The sequence below is a fragment of the Varanus komodoensis genome, unplaced genomic scaffold, assembly GCF_004798865.1.
Source record: "Varanus komodoensis strain SLA01 unplaced genomic scaffold, ASM479886v1 scaffold1, whole genome shotgun sequence".
Lineage (NCBI taxonomy): Eukaryota > Metazoa > Chordata > Lepidosauria > Squamata > Varanidae > Varanus > Varanus komodoensis.
In genome coordinates, this window is record NW_025335268.1 from 53,968,422 (window position 1) to 53,991,270 (window position 22,849).

The window sequence follows — 22,849 nt, forward strand, 5'->3', positions numbered from 1 at the left end:
TCTTTTTAATGCAAAGCAATTAATTTCAAGAATGAAAAATCTATTTTAGAAAATTAAGAAAACACAAAAGACAAGTAAATTTGTAATAAGATTTGCTGTGCTGAAGGTTCTGGTTGTTATGAGGTTCTTGGAAATCTTTTCTCCTGTGTAACAACACAAGGTGTATGTTTTTGACAAAAGCATTTTCAGCAGAATGTGGAATGATTCAGAGCCAAGGTAAAGGGGTCTTATGTCAGAGGAAGCTTTATTAGTAGCTAGATCTCTACAGTCTAGGTTTAATTAATTCTTTCAATTGAGAACGGGATGCTATTCATGTTTTAGCGTATTTATATCAACAACTCCAATCAGAGGTATTCAGCATGTTGTGTGGGAAACCATAGAATGTGATTCATTCAGCTCTTTTGTGAAATGACCACAATTTCTTGAAGATAGAGGAGCCATGAACCTGAGCTGTCCTTGTTTATGTTGTTATCAAACTCAGCCTGTTTATGAGATTCCAAGATGGCATCGGAATGAGACTGATGTGATACGGAGTTCGTTTATCATGCCGGTATTACTCAGCAGCGAGTCGTGGGAGACTCATCTAAGCCCTGTCGGGATGAAGACAGATTGCCTGGGCACACTTTTGGCTTGATGTGAGATGGTAATCTCATATCTGCTGAGAGCAATTCAGGTACTTCTCAACCAAGTAACACAGGGGATGGTTTCAACCCCTTCAAGTTCTCAACATCTTAGAAGATTAGCTTAGGGTTTTTATTAGCTAGATAAGCACTGGAACTGCTGAGTAAATATTTTTTATTTCTTTCGCAATATTACCCGTGGAAAAGCTTCATTTGTTTATAATTTGGCATTAAGAAAAGAAAAACCCTCTGGATGTTTAGGTGGCGACTGAGATGAGAGAGTGCTGAGGCTTTTGTCCAAGTTGAAGCCGAAGAAAAAGACTTTTCCTTCTAACCTCTGTAAGGGTATAAAATTAGTTTAAATTTTTAAGGTGCAATTACGTGATAGGAGTTCAAAGCTTTGACTGATCAGTTTGGATATCTGTTTGGACTTCTGCCAAGATCAACTGGACACTCACCAGGATATTTTTCACATTGTCGGATGCTTTCTTCTTTAATGTGACGACTGTTTGGGTGACCATTCCTATTTTCCTTTTGCAATACTACTTGTGGAAAAACTGTATCTGTTGTTAATTGGCATAAAAAAAAAGAGAGAAAAGGGAGAAAAGAGGAAGGATATAAGAACCTCCATTTCCTCGCCTGTGTTTCTGGAGCCTCTGCCAAAGTATTTGGCAAGTTGCCAACCTTTGACCACTAGTAATCTAGAGAAAAGATAAGAGGAACTGATCCTGGCTGCCACTTTGTGGCTATTGGAATTATTGCAACGATGGTAGAGCTGAAGAGATTTTTTTTGGAAATACAAGAATCTTTAACAACTTTACAAATATCCCAAGAGGTGATGTTTAGGCAACAGGAAATTTTCTCAATTGTACAAAAAAAGTGCTTTGATAAGCTTGATGCTTCTTTTAAGGAGATGGTGATTGATGTGGAATCCAAAACTGAACAGAATATGCAAGAAATGCAAGAAGTATATGAAAAATTTGAAAAATTTGAAACTGTGGATACAGTTCAAAGAAACAAATTTGGCCACTAAAGGAAGGATTTTTTTTTTTTTTTTTGAAGGATGGATGGATCCTGAATTAACTAAAATTGATTCTGAGGAAGAAGAAACAGTGAAGGTTGATTTGCAGCAAAAAACACAGCCATTGGGAATAAATACTGACCTACAACAAATGCTACAATCACTGAAGATAAAGCAAGAAATAGTGAAGACTGAAATACAGACTTTGAAGTGGGTTTTCAACAAATAACACCAAGGGGAGAAAGATGGGCTGGAGACGTAAAGTTTAAAAATATTGATTTTCAATAAACCCTATAAAAACAAAAGCGGTTTGGAAGAGGTGTAAAAAAGAAATCTTAAAAAGGAATGGTATAAATGGGTTGGCATGTTTATTGTGGTATGGAGAGGCTAAGGTATATGATTTTAACTGTGGAAGCTTTTCTACATTTAAATGTGTTGAATTATGAAGAGATTATAAGATAAGATTTAAACTGAACTAAGAAGGAGAAGAATAGGAGTGGAGTCCCCCCCCCTTTTCCCCCCTCTCCTTTGTGGGTGATATAAGGGAAAATGAGAGATTTTTTATTATTTTTTTATCTTAAAAATGAATGACCAAAAGCTAAGTTGCATGACTCTTTTGTCTTTGAATTGCTATACTAGAAAATGAGTATTATGGGAGTAGGAGGAGCTGTACTAAATAGATTTCTTTTTACAAGCGAGATATATTAAAGATTGTAAGGAGCTAGACTCTTATAAGGGGTTAATTGTATGTGATTAAGTGAAGTGTAAGCTAGATGAAACTTTAATAAATTAGCTTAAAGAAAATTTGTTTAAAAGATATCATAGATAATTGTTGTCGTTAAATAGATTAGATAAGATGTCCTTAAAGATGCTAAATGGATGTTAGACATGTGAACAGAAATTGGGTTAAAAGTCTTTAGTTCTTTTTTAAGCTTGGAACTTTTCTTCTCTTTCACTTTCCTTTTTAGTGGATATTAAACTGGAATACTAGTAAGCAAAAAATGTATTTGATCGTATTTGTAACTATTATAATGAGGAGCTTATCTGTTTAATATTAGAAAAATGAAAAGATCTGGAATTGTGTACAGTTGGTTAGATTGAAACTACTATCGAAGAAGAAAGAAGATATTGACTTTTATCAAATTTGGAGAGTCTTTCTTTTAATATTGGTCAAGGAAAACGGGACTCTGTAAGAAATGGATGGTCTGATCTTACCGCAGAAGGAGAAAGAAGATAGTGACTTCTATCAAATTTGGAACTTTTTTTTTTTTATTGGCTGGAAAAACGGGACTTGGTTTAGATCTAAAAATGTTTTTTAAGATTCCATAAATGGATCTGAATATGATTACAGAACGTTAAAAGAAATGTAGTAAGGGGATGACTCAGTAGTTCCAATGTTTGTGATGATTGATGTTTTTAGTACTGTTTTAAAATTTAATAAAAAAGTACTGCAAAAAAAAAAAAAAAATCAGCCTGTATATGAAGGGTGTTATTCTATGGTTTATTCACTAGATGGCATCATACAATTTTAGAATTCAATGGGATCTTGGAAGTCATCTAGTCCAGCCCCCTGTTGCATCACAGAAATGTGCATCAACACATCTGCTTATGCCTGGCGGGAGACAGGAGCTTCCTGTGGCTGTGCTGTTCCTGCTTAAGAAGGACAATGTGGTCCTCTTCTAGTTTCCAGACTAGTGTGTAATGTCATTCTCTGTGTTGAAGGTTCGGGTTGTTGTAAGGTGATGTGACGTGTACATTTTGGACGCCAGAAGAAGACACAGTGGGCAGAGTGTGACACAATGTGAGCATTTTGCAGAAGAAGAAAAAGTAGGCATCCACATGGGACCCACATGGTCTGAAAGGGACAGTGCTGGAAAGCTGTGAGGACAAGGCAGGAGACATTCCGAGGAAGTGAAATGAAGCACATATGCCATGGTCTAAGGCAGGGGCTGGCAATGCCGATGCCTCCTTTGAACCCTCAGTTACCTGGCCAGCTGGGCAGTGGAAGCAGTGAGTAAGCCACAGGTAAGCAAGCTGGTGGATGGAGGGGGCAGCAGGAGCAGCTGGCCAGCAGGCGGAGGTGATGGAAGCGGGCTGCGAAGACAGGAGATGGTCAGAAATAGCTTCAAAGCAGCCTTGCTGGGCGGGTTGGCATGGCGGGGGGTTACTTCTGTGAGTGGCATTATCAGTGAATTAAGCTCTCCCACCTCTTTCTACTCCTACCCTGTGTCTGTGTCCCCTGCATTCTCTCTTTTTTTTAATAAAGATTTTTATTAAGATTCTAAACTAAAACTGAAAACAGCAATCATCAAATACATCGGACATACTGGGTCAGCCCCCTACTACATATCTTTTTCACATTCTATAGTCATATTCAAATTGATTTATAATAACTTAAAAGCATCTTTAAATCTAAGCCAAGTCCCGTTTCTCCAGCCAATCATAAAAAAGATCCCAAGTTTGATAAAGTCAGTATCTTCTTTCCCCTTCAGTGATAGAGTCAATCTGTCCATTTCTGCACAGTCCAGAATCTTTTTTTAAAATCAGTTCATCGGTGGGTAGTTCCTCACTCTTCCAGTATTGAGCAAGCACAATCCTTGCCGCTGTGATTAAATGTAACATCAAATACATTTCTTGTTCGCTAATATCTTCCGGTATGATGCCTAACAAGAAAATTTCAGGTTTAAAAGCTAAGGGTTTTTGTAGCATTTCCTCAAGCCATTTATGTATTTTAATCCAATACTTTTTTGCATTTTCACAGGTCCCCTGCATTCTCTATGTACAGATTCTATTTTTTGTGAACTTTAATTAGGAAGACAAATTTGAAATAAGGTTAGCTAATTAGCAAAGCAAGCTGTTCGTTGTACCACAACCGATCTATCTAGTGGTTCTGAGGTCTGTGTCTGGAATTCAAAGAATGAAAGCTCCTTCTCTTGGCACTGGGCCGAGCAGTTGGTGGTTCAACCCCCGCCCCCCCTCCATGCCCCATCTGTGCATGGAGGAACTCTCAGTCATGGAAGGGCTGGCCTGGCGGTTTTAGCTCCAGCACCGCAGAACATGTTATGCGTGGGAGCTCATCCTTCTTGGCTGGAGATACTGTTGGATAGATCTGTGTAGCACATGGCTTTGCAGTGGCCTTCTAATGGCCCCTTCGTCAACAATTCTGGGTTGGGAGTTCTGATGAGAAGAAAGAACCACCTGGAAGGCCTCTCACGCCGCATCGTGGCACTGCCCTGCCATTACCACCTTCACCTGCTGCTGCCGGCACTGAAGGCACAGGAGCACAAAGCACCTGCTACCAGCTTCAGTTGGTGGCCCAGTTATGCCGCTATCTGGAGAGGGATAACCCGGCTTTCGGTTTATTTCAGTCACCTCCAGATTAGATCCCTGCAAAGCGCCATAACTGGAGTTTCCTTTGAAAATGGTTTGGAAGCTGCAGCTTGTGCAAAATGCAGTAGCGAGACTGATCATGGGAACCAGAAGAGCTGAGAATGTGGCGCTGATTCTGGTCCAATCGCACTGGCCGCCAATATATTTTCAAGTGCAATTCGAGGGGCTCTTCTTGATCTAGAAAGGATTACATGGCTTGGGACCACAGGACTTACCCTGAACCTACACCAGTATCAGAGGCCCCCCTCTGAGGGCAGACTGGAGGATGGCAGCAAGAGAGAGTGGTGCCAGCCCTGCCACTGGTCCCGCTCTCCCCAGTGGGGTCCTCTTGGGACCAGCACTGCCATCTTTCCACCAATTGGTAAAACTGTTCTTCTACCTCCAGGCAGCATGGGATGGGGCATTTTTCTTTTTATTAGGTCCTGGTAGTGTACCTGCCAATGGTTTTCCACCTGCTTTTAAAGAGTTTTAAATCTCTGAATGTCACAGCTTGTATATTTTGCTTCATCATGCTGTCAAAGAGTGTGGCTGTTGGGCAATTCAGAGATGTAAGAACTGAACTGAGTTTCAGAGGCTTCAAAAAGGCAAATGGGATGGCGAGAATCTTTTGTCTGGGAGTCCTAGCTGTACTACGTCTGTGCTGCTTTGGAGGTGCACTTTTTAATTGGGTGGATAAGGCCTATTGGTAGCAAAGCAAGGGTGGCTATGTTTTGGCCTACAACTCCCGTCATCCCTCACCACTGGCTCTGCTGGCTAGGCCTGATAAGGGGACATCTGGACAACCAGAAGTTGCTCACCTTCTAAATACACCATTCACTTAGTTTAATTGTCTCGAATAGCTGCAGTTAATGAAAACAAATCTACCTGTGGATTTCTTGCAGTTCATTCCTCTTTAATAACCCTCGACTTCTTCCCTTGGGCCCAGCAATCAAGCAGTGTTGTTGTTTGCTTGTTTAACATGAGATCCCCCTACTCCATCTGCAGTTCGTTGTTTGTGATTCCATTACTGCTCCTAAGAAAGCAAATAGCATTTGGGATACAACACAGTTGGTGTTTAGAGCTTCCATACACTTCACACAAATTGCAGTTCAGGTGCCCCACGGTGTTGAGGGGACAGGACAGCATCCCGATCCCTCGATGGCTAGAGGAGGCAGCAGGCATTCAGCCAGAGGAAGTCTAGCAAGTCTTCCTTGCCTGATCAGAAGGCAAGATAAGGATGAAACTCTACCTGCCAGAAAGAGCCTTTATCCCAGTAGGAGGATTCTGAATAGAAAGGCACCCACACAAAGACCCTTCAGCCTTTGCTAAAAGTGAAATGCATTGAGAGGTCGGCACTAGGAATGAACTGTGCTGACACTCAGTATCAAAAGAAATCATGCATCCTTCATAAGATAAATTTGTTAGACAAAACCCACCAATTTAGTGTTATTGTATTATGATTATACTGTATTTTTTTAAAATTAAGGCTTTTGAAATTTTAAATTGTTTTATTTAAATGTATTTTTATGATTTTGTAAGCTGCCTAGGGCCTTTTTAAGTAATCGGCAGCATAGAAATGGAAATATAAATAAAAATAAATAAACTGTTTTTTTAAGTAAGGGAAAAAAATAAAGAAAGCAGTAGAGAACCTGTGCAATGCAGAATTTGGAAGCAGTATGCATTCTCAGCTTGTTGGAACACTTGCTCTGGAAACTTCAGTGGCAGCCTTTACTGCATGAGGGATCTCTACCTACAGGAACTGGGTCACAGCTTATGGCCCATATTCCCTCTTTAGTTTTCAGTCTGATGAAATGGGAAACTCAGCCGGCACCAATCTCTGGTGGCCTTAGCTTCTCTCACACAGGGACACATGCATTCTGGACCCATGAAGATCAATACAATACAGCTACAGCGGATCGCAACATTTATCTTTATTCCTGCTCCAAATGTACCTTGCTCATGTGTTCTTATGTAATCACAGATGCTTGTGTTGTACCTCTGCCCTGGGTCCTAGCATACTGCTTCCAATGAAGTTCATTTTGTTTTGTGTTTGTGTCTTATATCATAATTCAGAAAGGCTGGGATTATAAGCAATTTATATTTCAGTGACTGGAACCCTTGTCAGTTTCCTGTCAAGTGGTTTGGGAATTCAAGGGAAAGCTTATTAAGGGAAATTTCACTTATCAAAGTGAAAATAAAGTAGCAGTTTCATAAGTTGCCCCATTTTCAGTAATACCGATGAGCTTTAAGTACATGCTTGAGAAGAGATCTAAGAACAGCTGGATTTAAGTGTGTATTTAAATTAGGTCGTAGGAGATGCTGGACTATATAGTGACCAGAAGCAAAAAGGAGCTATTTTTATTCTCTGTTGTGGAGACCAGCTTCATCTGTATTGCCCAGAATTCCATTGGAATGTAATTTACAGCTCTGGGATTCCAAATGGTTCAAAGTGAGTAAGAATGCAACAACTGATACAATTTTAAACAATATGTTAGCAGAAACATGAAACATCACCAGCACAACAAACTGTGATATACCCTGAAAAAATCCAGATTCTTGCGAGAAAGAACCCAACACTCTTAAAACTTGCTTTTGAAGGAGCTTTCTCATTTCCGCATATCATTAGCATGACCTTCTTTTTCAGTTGCTGCAATATGGACAGAGGGGTCTTTCTCTTGTTTCCGTCTCTGTCAATAGGTTTCATGTCTTATTAACATGGCCTCTAATCTTTCTGCCCTTTGACTAAGCATTGTAAGTCCCACCACAGCTGTTCTGTATAAGTTTAATCTATCTTACTATATATACGTACAGAGGAGAATCTCCAAATGCCACTTTCTACTCAGATGTTAGCAGAAAGACATAGTGGCCTTGACCTTTCATGTCTCTTGGTTGGACATGAAAGGTGGCAATCCCCAATCCTTCGCCACATAAATTTCATGCCTGTTACATCAGCTGCTGTAGTGCGGAAGAATGTATTATCCCCTCCTCCTGTGACAAGTTCATCTAGCTCTCTGCTCTGCAGCTCTCTGAGAATGGTCTCAGACAACCAGGTTTTCCCCAGCAAGCTTAGATGCATTTTTGTGACCAATAACTGACGAAAGAAGCCATACAAATATTTATTTATTTAGGAGGCTTCCATGCTGCCCCATTCGCCAAAGCCTCGGGGCAGCTCACAATAGAGCTTATGGATTCACATGGACTTTTGCCACCAAGAAGTTGGTGAAGTTTGTATGTGTGTTTCTATTGCCTTCACTTTTGAAATGGCAGCTATGGAATCAGTTGTGCAGAAACAATTCAGTCCCCCAAATTCACACACTTTATTTTTCCTGTTGGAATCAATTAGACTGAGTTTATTTTCATTTCTTTTTACTAGATCACTAGGAACGTTAAGAAGTAGGTTGGTGCAAATTGATGACCCGCAACAGCAGGAGCTTGGACCTGATGGCCTTCTTGACCCCTTCCAGCTCTACTGTTCTGTGTGCCATTTAGAGAACTGTGATGGGAAGAACCAAGCACGCAGTGCCCAGACTTGGATCTCCGCACTTGAGACAGGCATAAAGGGCAGAGATTGCTGGGCACCTGCTGCAGATGCACATCTCATCCTCAACATCTCTGCTGAGAAGAGCTCCTGTGACCCGCTCCTGCTCTTCTCCCTTGTAACCTTGCTTGTTCACCTGCCTCTCACTGTGGCCAGGCAATGGTGGTGGGGAGGAGGAGGAGCAGCAGCAGATGCCCCCGCCTGCTTGGCCACTGGTTCTCCAGGCCTGAAAAGCAAGCCTGTGGCAGCAGCGCTGAGAAAGATGAGGGCAATGACAGTGGTAACAAGAAGGTGGACTCACTGAAGACAGGAACCCATTGAGAATGTCTTGCACCCGTGACTGAGAAGGGGTCTGCCACTCTTTGGCAAGCTGCTGGCATCCAGGTGTGATGGCTGTCAAAATCTATTTAATCCCTGAGCAACCCCTTCAGAGAACGTAGCTCCACTGTACATCCAATCTATTCACTGACTGCAAGAGGAATCACGTATTGTCTGAACCCACCTGCACTTGGAGTTCTGTGTGGATGTGGTCCTGCATGTGCTACAGGCATGTGACGTAACAATTTCAATAGATCTTGCATGGAAGCAGAGCCTGGCCATGGACCATGTTGGCTGGGATGGAAGGGAGCTGGAGTCCAGCATATCTGTAGGGTGACCAGTTCCCCATCCTGGTGTCCAGATTCAGAAAAGTATATGGAACAGTTTTTATGGGACTGTGCCATTGCATGTTTAATTGCTTGCCTTATGACAAAAATTCTGAAAAAGTAGCATGTGAAAGAGAATGTGCTGCCTTAAACTTGTCCATGTCATATTTATTTATTTAAACTTTTACATGCCGTCCTTTATGCATGGCATCTCAGGATGGCTTACAGTCATTAAAATCAGAATGCAATAAAACAATCCATAACAATATAATAAATAACATATAACCAGTAAAAACAAATATAAAGCAACTGTTGAAACATTAAAATACTAATTTTTAAAATAATGATTGAATAAAAATGTTAAGTATTCTACAAGTATTCAATACTACATATAAGTATTCTGCATGTAAAGAGGTATTTTAAAAGGAGAAGGGAGAGAAATAATTCAAATGAATAAACTCCCAATTGTTCTCCAAAAATGGTCCTCCTGAGTTATTTTATATATACCTTGCCTATTCTTAGCCAAGCTTTCACAATACAAAACTCACATAGCAGCCATACATTAAAACAGCAGCATAATAAAATGTCATCGTGCTATGCATAAAAACAAACAATGCAATCTAATGCAGTATAGGAGGTATAGAGCAACTCCAGTTTCAGCTCCTTTCAGCTTAAATATCCAGGCAAGAAGTAAGAGCCATAACCAGCAACTATTTTTGTTTAAATGGCTGGAAGGAACCTGCCCGCATTCCTTTAGCTCAGGGAAAGGTCCCACAGGAAGTTTTCCTTACTGCTACTGCTGGGTACGGAGCCCATAGATCTCATGAGCTGGCTTTTGGCCTAGGGAGAAAAGATACTTACCAGCTCCTAAAAAAAGGACAACCAATCAGCATGGAGTGACTGCCGATGCAGTCTTTGGTGCAGTACAAGAACCTTCTATAGCAGTCATTGGAGATACCAAGCAAAAATGACTGACATGAAAATGGTGTTTTGTGGTTTGTTTGTATATGTATGGCATAAATCATGTGTTGCATCATGGAAAGCCACATTTTATTTCAGCTTCCCCAATCCAAGAGGTGCTCTGCATACAGTAAAACCTTGCATTGTGAGTAACTTGGTCTGAGAGTGTTTTGCAAGATAAGCAAAATTTTTTTCTAAATTTTAATTTGATAAACGAGCGATGTTTTGCAGTACGAGTATCATGTGCGCTTTGCCTGCTGAGAGTCATGCCACAACTGAGCGCCGGTTCTTCTCTCTCTCACTGTGGGTGTGAGTACAGCATCATCTCCCCCTACCCGAGCGAGCCCGCTTCAAATTTTTGTTATTAAAAAAAAAAAAAAGTTACAGAATGGATTAACATTTATTTACATTGAACCCTATGGGGAAATTCGCTTTGATATACAAGTGCTTTGGATTACAAGCATGTTTCCAGAACGAATTATGCTTGCAATTCAAGGTTTTACTGTATGATGTCATACAAACCCCATTTGGGCATTTTCTGAATCCGGAGAAACAGAAAATGCTTATCATTTAATTGGTTGGTTGGTTGGTTGGTTGGTTGGTTGGTTGATTTCTGTACTGCCCGACAGCCAAGGAATTCTGTCAGAACATTCTCTGCTATCAGCTAAGGCTGAACTGAATTCTCATACTAGCTCACTCTTTTTCCAGGAGTCTCACAACTCCCATAATTTCCATCCTGCCACCACACATGTGTGTGTGCTCTAGATACAATGACATACATTTTTAGTCCATGATGTGTTCAGGTTTTCACTAAAACCAAGATACAGCACAATACAGTTTTATCAAGAGCTACTTTCAATGTCTTAATCCCTTGAAATGCTGTGCTGTATGTGTTAGATGGTTTACATATTCGCTGTTAATTAAGGGGAACAGATGGAATCTGTCAACATTAGAAAAGCACTGTGCTAAAGCGTCCGTGCCAGCAAAGAAATCCTTAGTCTGTATGACAATCCTATGTGAAATATTATCTCAGGACTGCATTTTCCTTACAATGCTGCATGTCACACTCTTAGTAGATATTAAGGCTCATGAACAGCAGTGTGCTTCAGTGTATTGTAATTGTTTTCTCTCACACAAAGCTCTCCAAGTACCTTTGGGGACACTGTCAAAATTACTGGGCCTAGAAGACTCCCTGGCCATTCTCTGGCCTGCTTCAGACAGGGCTTATTTTCCATAGTGCAACTAGTATCTTTGGGCGGTCACCATGACAAAGAATTCTGGGAACTGTAGTTTTGTGAAAAGCTGGGAATTGTCTATGAGCCCAGACTTTAACTTGACTGTTTTTGGCTGCAGTCAAGTTATATCCACCACAGTCCTCTACAGACTTTGTTTGATCGTGTTGGTGACTTGCCACTTCAGTCCAACAACAGAATGAAGAGATAACATTTGAGGTTGCTGTTCTTGTGAAGTATCAAGAAATAGTGCATACAAATGTTCCTCCATCTCTATAGAAAAGAGAGTGAGAAAGGACTGAAACAACGACAGATTCTGTAGCTGAATCAAAGCACGACAAAGTCAGAATTACAATCTACCATTTTAAAGACAAGATGTGGCAGGCTTGTTTATTTAAACAGAGGGGCTTCCAGTCCCCTCTGGGGGGCCTTCTTGTAAAGTAGTCCATTTTCCAAAGGGCAGCCCCATTACTGGGAGGCATCGCACAAAACAGTGTGTTTGGTAAACAAAGGAATGAATAGGGTGAGCTCTCAGTTCCTGGGCTTTCCTGAATGCATGACTGGACATCACTAGTCCAAAGTAAAAACAAGTATGGAAGAAACAACATAATACCTGGCCACAACTGAGAGACTCACAGTGTATTCCTCAAAGGATAATATCTGGGGAATGTCTTGTCCTAAGCGGAAAGGACAGCAAAAACAGAACTCTTTATAGTCTTAATGAAGCTTCTCCAGACTGGTTCCCTCCCGTTGTTTCAGCCTACAATACCCAATATTCCTAACTATTGGCCATGCTGGTTGGCATTGATGGGAACTGAAATCCAAAGAATATGGAAGGCACCAGGTTGGGAAAACTTGATTTAAACTAATTCCTAACATTCACAGTGCCTTGCAGAAGTATTTGCTCCCCTGGGATTCTTCCACATTTTGTTGTACTACAGCCTGGAATGGAAATGGATTTATTGGCAGTTTTACCACTTGATAAATGCAAGATAGTCCATGCTGTGAAGATGCAGAATATTTTTATTGTGACACAAATATTAACTAAACAAAAACAACTGGCAAACTAACTAAGCAAAAACAACTTTTCTGTGACATGCCTAATACATTCTGGTGCAACCCACTGCCTCCAAAAGTCACATATTATAGCTAAATGGAGGTAACCTATGTGCAATTCCAGTGCCATATTAACTGAGATTAATGTTTTTGGAAGGTCTCAGAGGTTGCTGGAGAGGATATCGAAACAGCACCAGGAAGACCATCAAAACAACTCCAGGATAAAGTTCTACAGAAGCACCAACCAGGATTTGAATATAACCCTCCCACCCAACCTACGAACATGCCCCAAAGCATGGCTAAACCCATGATTACAAATGGGATGGATATGGATCGACCGTGACTTTGCCTAGACAGTTTGTCAGAACTCAGTGATTAGGTAAGAAGGCAGTGATTAGGTAAGAAGGCATTAATCAGAGAAGCAAGCAAGAAGTCACTGGTAATTCTGAAGGAACTAGAGAGATCTTCAGCTGAGATGGGAGAAACCTTTCATGGGACAACTATCAGACACTCAAAAGTGGTGAAACGAAAGTCATTGTGAAACAAATCCATATCGAAGACTTTCTGGAATTTGCAAAAAAGACATGTGGGATGCAAAGAAACAGGAAAATTCTGTGGCCTGGTGAGACCAAAACTGAACTTTAAAATATCTATTTTTACATTTTCAAATAAATTACAGAAGTACAAGTATAGAAAATGTGTAACATTATAATAACAACAACAACAACAACAATAATAATAATTTCAGTATCCCCTCTCTCCAAAATATTCCATCTGTCCATGCTTGTCTTGTTGCAAAATTTTTTGCATCTGGTCTTGCTTTGTGTAATGCAAAACCAACAGTGCGGGTTGCCCTGAGACTATGAGGAAGCAGGAGTTGTGTGTTGTTGTTGTTATGGTTTCTATGTTCTTTGTTTATTTGGTTTTTTGCCCTTTGTAAGCTGTCTGGAGACTTTTAGTAATGGAATGGCATAGAAAAACTTTAAATAAATAAATAAATCAGGGTGATGGCAGCACCATGCCATGGAGATGTTTTTCCTCAGGGCTGGGAGCAAGATGGGTGGAGCCAAATGCCAGCCCCCTAAGAACTCTAGAGGAAATCTTGTTTCAGTCCACAAGGGACCTTAGACCAGGGCAGAGGTTCACCATCCAGCCAATGGACAATGAGCCTAAATTTGCATAGCTGAAGTAACACTGGAGTGGTGTAGAAACAAGAATGTCTTAGAATGGCCCAGTCCAGGCCCAGACCTCTATCGGACTAAGAATCTGTGACAATACTTGAGAGCTGATGTTCCCCAATGGTCTCCAGAGCTGGAGCAGTTTTGCTAGGAAGGCTGGACAAGCAGTGCAGGCTTTGGATGTGCCACGCTGATAGAGATTTAGCCAAGAAAACGCACAGCTATAATCACTGCCAAAGGTGCTTCTGCCAAGTACTAACTCCAGGGAATGAATACTTATGTAACCAACAAATGCCAGTTGGCTTTTATTTACTTAACTTTTCTACAACCATAAAAATATTTTGCACCTTCAAGTGTTAAGTATCTTGTTTCTGTCAAGTGGTAACAATGCCAATGAAATCCATTTCAATTCCAGGCTGTAACACAACAAAAAGTAGAAAAAATCAAAGAGGGTAGTGGCTGAATAGTTCCTTGCTAAACCAAGTCCAGTTTCCGGGTTTAATTTATCTATGGAATATCTTCACATTCGCATGTCTTATGTGCTTATTACTCAGTTATAATATTCTCACTATACATAGTTAATGTATAACAGAACCCTCTCTTTACATATAAATGGATCAGTCCAAAATGTGGCAGGTGGCGATTAGTCCCATTGATTTTAATAGCATGCAGAGGGAGGTCATATACTCTGTATATGCAATTGTCATGTGGCTGGTTACTTGTGCTATAATGCAGAAATCAAGTTAAATTTACATCTTCCTGACGGAGTGCTTCCTTTCCTTCCCACTATTTGGCTGGTCGGTCAGCTGACCGACCAGCCTGCTTTCCTATCTTACACTTTTGGTGAAATGCATATGAAGCATATAAAGTCTCACTGGGTGGCACTACATTGCTGTTGGCCTAACTGCACCATGAAGCAAGGCCTCCCTTGAAAGCAGCCCACTCTTCTTCATCTTTAATAGGGGAGATGTACGGTTTCTGGTCCATGGCATTTTCTCTTCCTTAAGTAGCAGTCAGAGAAAGTGCACAAAGAGCTTCAGTGTCGTGCACCCCAAAATGTGGTAGGAGGCATTTTCATTTGTTATGTGAGTAGGGAGTCCATTACCTGTTCACAACAACCCCCTTGGGTAGGCCTTGAATCTGCATGTCTGGCACCAATTATTTGGTGGATGGCACTGGGCTCCACACACAGAGAGAGGGCCTGCCCTACCCACATTCAGGTGCCTGGAAAGACATACAAACATGAACAGATTGAGTCAGAAGGGCCGTCCCCGCCCATCTAGTCTGACCCAAGGCTCCAGTCAGCTCCTCTCATGACATGCCTACCATGTGCATGTCCAGCCTATCCTTGAATACCCTCATCAATGGGGCTTCAACTACCTCCTGTGGAAGCGCATTCCATACCCTTGGGGTCCTAACTGTCAGCAAATACTTCCTGGCATCCCAACTGAGATTTGGTTCCCTGAGCTTTGGTCCACTGGAAAACGTCCTGCCCTCCTCCACAGGAAAAAACAGGTCTCTACCCACCTCTGTGTGACATGACAGTTGTTGGCTCATCAAATGTGGCTTGACCATCCCTCACATGCTAAATAATAATCTGGTGTAATCCAAATGTGAAGACAACCATTCCTCTAGAGGCAGTGGACTGAAAGAGGTATCTTCACATTACATCAGTTAATAGGCAAACACTATGAATTTCTCTCCTGCGAGGATTTATAGACAACGTATCAACTGCCCCAAGACATACATTGCAACATCTTCAAAAAAAAAAGAAAAAAAAAAGTTCCATTCCCTGTATGACCCAGCAGCGTTCACTGCCTTGGAATCCCCAACATTACTGGAAGACTTGGCTAGCTCTACAAAGAAAACCATGTGAGCAATATATATTTACAAAAGATTCTTAATGTACACCTAGCTTGACATCCAGACACTCAGAGTAATGGAGTGAGGAATTAGATGCCACACCAACCACACCAATGGAAAATAGCTACATCCTCTCTACAGTCCATATTCTCTGACCAGGAACTGTGTCTTAACAGCAAAAGCTCTTCTTTGGGGCATATTAGACTCCACAGTGCATCTTTTAGGGGGAAAAAACTATTCACTTCTAATAGATGTTGGTGATGTGGGATGGCAGGAGCATTATTAGTGCACGTGATGCGGAAATGCCCAGGGGTGGCCCCCTTCTGGACAGAAGCCGTAAGACACATCAGCTTTGTCCTAACACAGAATTGCCATTTAAAGATGTCAATATATTGCTGATTGACTTCCCCAAATCCTGGAAACCATCCTCTGGCCACAAGAGGATTATACAGGCCCTCATGGTGGGTAAGAGACTCACACTACAGAGATGGAAAGACAAATTATCTCCCTCAACCACACAGTGGACTGAAGACCTCACAACATGGGCATCCTATGAGAGAATAGGATCCCAACATTTGGTCAACCTACCTAAATCTATAGTAGTGCTGTGTAACAGGAACTTTGAATATTTCTGTGCATATGTGTTAGTGTATATGTATACATATATAGTATGTATATATAATATATATATTTTCAAGACCAGTTCAGCATATCTCAGATCATTACTGTGTGGCTACGTGTTTAGTTGTTTTGTTTCCCCCTTTTTCTGTGTATGTTTTTGTGGTTCTATTCTTGTTTTGTATTCTCAGCAGTTTTTCACCGTTGTTTGGTTTTGCTGAAACATTGTAAAAATCAAATATCAATTATAAGTATTTAAAAAATTAAAAAGAGGTCAGAAGATGACTGAAGTCTAAGATTCAGCATGAAGGTGATTGAGCAGGCTTAACAGTATCTGAACACTTTCACTGTGTGATGATAAAGGAAGCAAGGAAGGTTTATTTTTCTGCCTGCTTGGTGTCCTCAAGTAGCCATCCAGCTGAGCTTTCCTGAGTGGTTTAGGGGTCTGTTTCATTTCATCCAGGAAACCCAGTACTGGAATCTTTGGAGGCCCATTGTGATGAGTTTGCAAAACATTTTGACAATAAAAAATACTTGTAACAGAAGGTCATCAGAGATTCCCCATTACCCCAGCCAACTGGGCAAAATCCAGTCCAGTATTTCACTGATCCTTCAACCCAGGACCAGTCACTGGATTCAGTACAGGACAGCCCAAGCTTGGGGAGCAAAAGAAGTTTATTTAAATGGATAAAATAGAGAGGTGGAGGGTTCTAAAACATACAAGCTAAAAGGATAAAAGCAGAATAAAATAGAGGAAGGGATGGGGAAGGCTGAAGTTGGACAGCAGCAACAAGACAATTTAGAGCTAACCAAGAAACCCTAACTCCCAGGTCCTCGTTGGCTCATTTGGACTAGAAAATAAAAAAGCTAATCCTATCCTTAACCATGCACCAAAGGTCTACCTTCTGCAGGATCGAAATGTACAGGGCTTCACAGCGTTCTTCATCACAGTGAGCAGGAAGCCAAGTGAAACCTCCCAAAAGAAGAACAATGATCCTCTTTCCTCACTGGCCTTTATTCCTCCCACCCCTGATGCTGGTCATATGACCCCCCCCCCCAGGCAATGGCCTATCTCCCAGTCCTTGGGGCCAAAAATGGACTCCAGGTGTTGCTCGCTAACCAGTCATTGCTGCTATCTCCAGTGCCCTTGTGGCCATAATTTCTGATAAGCCCCAAAATGCAGTTCCACGGTAGGGTGTTTGAGAGTGTTGATGTCTCAGCTGCAGATATTTCTGAATCAAACAATTATCTGGATCCATCCCTGTCTGGACTAGGCCCAGGTTCTGATGGTGTCCTCTTTTAGGAGAGGAACAGGTTGGCTGCGACCACATTACTTGGTCTCTCAGCAAGGGTGGTGGGAAAAGAAGGCCCACAATGACTGGGGCTCTGAATCTTTACTTTGGGGCCCACATCTCTGGGAGGCTATCCCTACTCTGCCTTCTGTGACCACCTGCACTGCTCCCCTTTGCACCCGCTGAAGTCTTGCAAAAGCCCATTTCTGTACAAATGGAGTCAGGATCAAGACTTCCAGATGGGATCTCACAGAATGTCAGGTGGAATCACCAGGGCTAGGAAGAAAAAAGGTGGCATGGCTGTTTCCCAGAACCCTGCTTGGTGGGTCTCTTGGGGCAAATGCCATGGTGGATGAGCATCTGGCAGGACCCTTAGGCACAGCCACAGAAGGGGAAGGAGGCACAGCAGCAGCAGCAGCAGCCATCTTGGCCTTTTCTACTTGAGGCAAATTAGTTACCACTTTGCTGAAGCTTCTTACATTTTCTTTGTGCGACATTCAGAGTATCCTTCAAACAGAGCCTTTCTGCCCCCCTCCCAGGCATTTTTCTTCTCTGCCTTTGTAAACATTGCATGACACAATGCAAGGTGGCACTGTGGTACAGAGCTGAATCATGAAATATGCTCACCCTCTGAGGCAAATAGTCACACAATCTGGGAGAATATCAGCGTTTCCTCTCTCTCTCTCTCTCTCTCTCTCTCTCTCTCTCTCCAAAAAAAAAAAAAAAAAAACAACTTCCACAGGTAAGGAATCTTGAGAGTACAGTGAATGCCTTTCTAGAGAAGCCCTCTTTACCAGGCTCTGCTCCCATGCCTTTAACAGCTGTCAGAGCTATGACTTTTATTGCTGTGCCCCGAAAACCTTCTCCTATTGATTTCTGTAGAGCAGACTGCTGTTGAAGGCACAGAAAGATGCCGAGCAGGTTTTCCTGAACAGTGGGAACTCCAATTGCAGGTGGAGGTTTGCAGTTTGTGTATGAGCAATTTATGAGAAAGATGAGATCTGAAATAGGAAACAGCTTATGCTCTTAGCTGCTAGTCTCATTAAGGACCCCTGAAGTCACTGCAGTAGCAAACATTGCAACATTCAAAAGGAGTATTTCCCATAAATTTAATCCTTGCTCTTTTTACAGGGTGTAACAGTATCACTGACTAATTGGCAATACTTGTGAGAAGCACTAAGTCTGGAGGTCTCTGTCTTACAGTATGAATAACTGAACGGAGTTGGTGTGGATTAGTTCTTACAGGCTTACTGATCTGGAACAGTGATTCTCACCAAAGAGAACCATTTTAAAAAAACTTCCAAGGACATGGAAGTAGAAGCAGTTAAGAAGCAGTAAAATGCAAAGTAAAACCCAAGTATTCAAGTCCAAAGCACTCTAAAGAGATGAGATGGAAAGCTGGCGACTGATGGCTGTAGAAAGATGTAATAACTTAAAAGGGAGGAGCAACTCCCTGTGAGAAAAGGTACTACATCTGGGATTGTTCATCTTAGAGTAGAAGAGACAGGATGAACGAGCACAAAATTATACCTGATGTGGAGAAAATGCACAGGGAAGCATGTTCTTGTAATCCTAGAATCCAATGAAGTTGAGTAGTGAGAGATTCAGGACAGATAAAGGAAAGTACTTCCTCAGGCAGGGTATACTTAAACTAAGGAATTCACCTCCATGGGACTGCAAATCTGGATGATTTTAAATGTGGATTAGACAAATTCATAGAAGATAAAGCTATCAATAGCTCTGTGCTACCTCCAATATCAGAAAAGTTGTATGGGTTCAGACATAATGACAAACCACAATAGAAACTGCACTGGCATGGCTTGTTGTTATGCTGGAACTGAGGAAACATGGTAAAGCATGAAAGGTAAAGCATGGTAAGGATGGTCTCCATGGAACCGCACAGAAAAACAATGGCTTGTTCTACCCTTCATCATGGCTTGCTTTAGTCTCTGCACCCAGAAACCATGTCTCCACATGATTTCCAGGTTTCTTCCATAGAGTTCTGCTCACAGAGTGGTTCTGGCTGCAGCAGCTGCTCTGCTCTGTGCTCATTATTGTCCAGATTTGCCTAGTAACTGCTGATTTGTAGCCAGTAGCACTCTGATTGGTTGCCATATGCTCATTTCCTCCTTTTTTCTGAACGCTGACTTTGGATGACCACTTGCATCTGCAGAAGTTTGGCAACACTGGGGCATTGGCTGCACCGCCTCCAGCAGCACTGACAGTGGGATCAGCCATGCCTGGCACTCCTGTCTGGTTGCTACAGGTTGATCAGGCAGCACCTGGAAACATCCTAGCAGGTGATCTACTCATGCAGTCAGCTTTCTCCTCTTGTGAAAGTTGCCTAAACAAGGGGAGCACGCAGGGTGCATGTGAGCATCGCCAGCCGGGCGCTTTCTCTGGAAATTCTGTGTCTCCAGCTCAGTCTCCCCCGCTCCACTTCATGCCTATCCTGTCCCCGGCATCCCTTGGGTCTGTCAGCAATTCCTGCTGTCCCCTACTGCCTGCCGCAGCTGCAGGACAAGCACATTTCCAACCGGGAAACTTTCCCAGGTAGATGGCCACATGCACTCCCTCGGGGAAGTCTTCCTGGCAGGACATACTGCTTTTGCCTGGGCACAGGTGCCCGCACTGATGCCCTCCATGTGCCTGGCTGCAGGGGGAGGCAGTCCCTGGCAGCCCGTGTGTATTCTGCTGTTGTTTCCCAGCAGACAATGTCTTCCTACCTACAGCTGAAAGCCTTGCTTCTTTCTATGGCTTCCTTCAAGGAAGCAACCCTTTGGTCCAAATGTCTTTACATTTGGAGGGATGAGGGCATGGCAAAAATTTGAGTGTGGACATGAGGCCACGTCCTCCTAGGCTTTGCTGTGCAAGCAGCTCACAATAGATCCAGACACCCTCACAGAAGGGTCTTTTCTCCTCCAAAACACATGAGAAAACACTAATGTCTGAGACTGGTGTGATGCTGCCTCTGCTCTATGGCCAGCACGGAGAGAGATGGGGAAAGGATCCATTTGGGCCTCCTGCGAGAGATAAAAATGGAAGGCTCTCTTCAAGCTCTGCATGTGTGTGTATCACAACCAGTTTTTCTAGCCCTTAATACATTCCACCACTGCTGCAATTTGTCAGCCCCAGCTGCATTCTCCTAAAACACTAAACTGTACTGCAGAGTTGTCATTTATAACTTACCCTCTAAAGGATGGGAATAATAAAACTGGGCTATTTAGCAGGTTTCATGTAACCCACGCCATTTATTTATTTATTTTTCAATTTATATCCTGCCTTTTTCCTACAAAGGGCTCAAGACAGCTTACATCATTCTCCTCCTCCATCTGATCCCCACAACAACAACCCTGTGAGGTAGGTTGGGCTGAGAGTCTGTGACTGGCCCAAAGTCACCCCGTTGGCTCCATGGCTGAGCGGGGACTAGAACCCAGGTCATCTGAGTCCCAGTCCCACACTCTTAACCACTACACCACACTGGCTCTCAATCACACCTTTTCCAGCCATAGCCCTGCCTGCCATATAATGGGTATTATAATGTTGAACATTATTTGCATATGTTGACTGTATCCATACAATGCAACAACCCATTGTGGATGAGAAGTCATAATGGGTTGTCATTTTGTGCAAACCCATACTGTTTTCCATATGGTGGCTTGTTCACAGGCAACACGTCATCCCAACCATTCTTGTAGGAGGAGTTGTACCTATTCCTGGATGTTGTGTTGTTCAGAGCTGGGCAACTGACCCCTTCTTGGGTACTGAGAAATGGTGAGTGAGCCTCTTGGCAAGAGAAGTAACAACACTTGCCAGTCCTGCCAGGGTTCCCTGGGCCAGTGCTTGCTGCCCTGCAAATGCTCAAGGTATACTTTGGGGCAACAATTACCAGGTTGATGATTCCAAATGTAATTGTGTACTTTTTTTTCCGGCTTGCTGTAGATTTTCTTCCCTCTCTGCCTTTTCCCCAAAGAATATGAAAAGTTATCTCCAAATTGAGAGTCATTCCTAGCCCCTCCAAGCTTTCTCCATGGCACTTTAGCCTGCCTGCCACTGGTTAGCCATTAAAAACAGTGTGTCCTAAATGTGTCGCTAAGTATCCTAGACATCCTTGTGCCTTCGTATGCTTTTTCAGGTCTGTAATAGACCAACTTACCTGGGCATTGTCCTGGCAGGTGTCTGTTGTCAAAGTGCAGGAGGTGTCCTTCACAGGCGTTGATTCAGAGAGGTTGTAAAGAGGTTTCAGGTTCACTTTACTTTCCCCTGACAGCTGTCAAAAGACAAGTTGATGGGGAAAGAATAGCCACAAGTCATCTTTACTGGCATAAGCAGGTGGACACAGAATACTCAGTGTCTTTGCATTTCCCCCCAAATTTTTAGGTGTTTGGGAAGGTGTAACAGTGTGATCCACTACTTTTTATGGAAGCACAAAATTTTGACATCTAGCTGTCAAAACCCAGTCTCCCCCCCCCCCCACTATATATGTATATATATGGACAGGGTTTATCAGAGTTTTTTCACACCTATATCTCTCCAGTCTTTCGTAAAGATTAGCACATAAATACATTTATATCAGTAATAAATCTTCACATTTTAAAGAAACTGGCCTTTAAGCTACACTTAATAAAAATAAATCTAAAATCAGGACTGCATTCTAGTTTCCAAGGACACTTAAAATCATTTTCTTAATTGTCCTCAGTGGTCTTTTCATTCTCGATACTGACGTTAATTAATGATGTACTGCCAATTTTCCCTTTTTTGATCCATTAAGCCTTCCTTACACAATGGACATTTTATTCTCCAAGCATACTTTGCAGAGGCTGTATCTGTAGCAGACGTAATTCACATTGCAAGTGTTGCCTGGAAGGCGCCTACTATGTGGAGCACTCAATTGTTTGGGAATTGGACTGAATGAAGCCAATAATACACTGATGTTGCCATAAAATATGTTCCCACATAGCCTTTCTTAAAGGACCTTTTCACATCTAGATTAGTATCAGTGTTTAATTGACAGCCTCTTCACTTAATTAATTACTGAGGTTCTTGTGACAAGAAGGAGAATCTGGACAAAAATATTTGTGTTATGTATAACATCACTCTCAAAACAAAGACATGGCGGCGTCCTGCCCAGCAGGGTGGGTGGTGGTGGAAGGGATCTCTTTGCATCTCCATGAATTTTCATTTGCGAGTTTCAAAGAAAAGAGGGATTTGCCACAATAATGCTGCTGTTTCAAAGGAGGGTTAGTTGAATGCATTTATATTTTTAGGTGACTATTGAGAGAAACTCATAGTTGAAGGCTGCTGTTCACCCTTTGTTATATGAAAATACAGCCACAGAGAAATAGCAGATACACTCTTACAGACTATGCAACAAATACAATAAAAGCAAAGCAAAGAATGACAGCCAGAAACTAAATAACTGGCAGGTTGATTCAAGTCAATTCTGCCCCTGCTGCCT